The sequence below is a fragment of the Crocuta crocuta genome, unplaced genomic scaffold (assembly GCF_008692635.1).
Source record: "Crocuta crocuta isolate KB4526 unplaced genomic scaffold, BGI_CrCroc_1.0 scaffold2617, whole genome shotgun sequence".
Lineage (NCBI taxonomy): Eukaryota > Metazoa > Chordata > Mammalia > Carnivora > Hyaenidae > Crocuta > Crocuta crocuta.
Genome location: NW_027527164.1, coordinates 2,577 through 4,283, shown reverse-complemented (window position 1 = coordinate 4,283; position 1,707 = coordinate 2,577). Strand labels below are relative to the sequence as shown.

The following is a 1,707-nucleotide window of genomic DNA, read 5'->3' as shown; positions in this document are numbered from 1 at the left end:
TCACAAACTGTGAGATCATGACCTGAGCTGATGTCAGACGCTCAACTGACTGAGCCACCCAAGAACCCCTGGTCATAAGACTTTGATATATATATATACATATTTATTTCATCCCGAAAGAAACGTCCTCTTTATTTGAGCTTTACTTTGCTTAACCCGTTCTCTCTGGACAGCCGGTGGGACAGCCAGGAGCTAGCTTCCTTTGTGCTTCCCGGCATCACTGGTTGTTTCGCTGCCACTTCAGATAGCTCAGAGAGCTTCAAGTTGTATAATCTTGTGTGGAGTGTCTACACCTATAGACAGCAGACAACGTCTAGTGTTTGAATCTGGAATGTCTGCCTGTAGGACTAAGGAGAGGTCCTTCATGTCCTCATCTTCATGTTAAAAAAAAAAAAGGATAAAAAACCCTACCCCACAGGGCCCTTCTGGGGATTTAGTCAGAGACATCTTGCAAGGGGGAGTTGAGGACACAGCTAAAATGGCTTGCAGCGACACCTGTCCACACTGCTATGCCTTTGTTCCTTGCTTGCTCCTCAGGTACTGCAAGCTTCCTGATCATCACTACCTCCACCTTTTCCGAGATTGCCTGAATGCCTCCATTCACTTCCTGAAGGGCCTAGAAACTTATGGNTTTATCCGGTTGTTCAGGCCATCAATTTTCAACTGCCGTCCCACTTGCAGAACAGAAATGTCCCATTACTGACCCAGAAGTTTAGGATGACATGTGTGGTTAAATATTTCGTTATCAACTTACACTGGTGGGATACCATCTTGAATGGTGCTTTTGTGCCCCCGGACTTCTGGACGAAGTGCAAGCATCGGCTCAGCTCTGACAACATACCCAGGAGATTCAGGAAGACGCACCACCGCCCTGTGTTTCCTGCCCCTTTCAATGAGGCTGCCTATCTGGAAAACAAACATCTTTTTGATGCAGAAAACAGCCCTCTGTTAAGAGATGATGAGACCATTGCTCAGCTCCCCGAGGCCTTCCTGGTGAGTTGTGAGCATGACATCCTCCATGACGACACCTTGCTCTACATGAAGCGCTTGGAGGGCCAGGGGGTCCCTGTGACGTGGTATCATGTGGAGGATGGCTTCCATGGGTCCCTACTGTTTTTTGATTGGAAATTTTTCTCTTTCCCATGCTCTCTGAAAATATTGACTGCTGTAACCAATTATATAAAGAGCATATAGCAACCCTGGGGTGCTGATCTAGGAGATGCTGAGTCAGTGCTCCACTCACATGGAGCAAAAATACTTTGCTTAGTATTTAAGAAAAGCAAAATGGTAGCTGTTTCTTTCCAACGACGGTTCATTTTGGATCTAGCAAGGCTAACACTCTCATTCAAGTGAAATAAATATGAAAAGGAGAGAAAAATCCCTATAAAAATTTCCCAAAGCCCCAACACACAAGATCCGTGCACAATAAATGCTAACAATTGGTTATGCTGTTTGTAGTGCGTCTATACTCACGGTGTGTCTATCCTTATGATGCCAAAGCAGGGCTTGGGGCCACGGTGCCTGTTGGATGAGGGGGCACCTAATTGTTCTGGGATCAAAGGTCACCAGCCAGATTCCCACCAACCGGTTCCAGATCAGTCTCCAGTGGGAGAAATGCTGCTGCAATGAAACTCTTGCCTCAAGTTAGCCATCCTTGGGCTGGACTAAAGGCAGGTTTCAGGGGAGGTGATGGGAAAAGGAGATGGG

At 46.6% G+C, this 1,707-nt stretch overlaps 1 pseudogene; it reads left to right on the top strand.

The window, feature by feature from the left end:
- Positions 1–478: 478 nt before the first annotated feature.
- Positions 479–1,444, top strand: LOC144231080 (arylacetamide deacetylase-like 4 pseudogene; annotated as a pseudogene).
- The last annotated feature ends 263 nt before the right edge of the window (positions 1,445–1,707 follow it).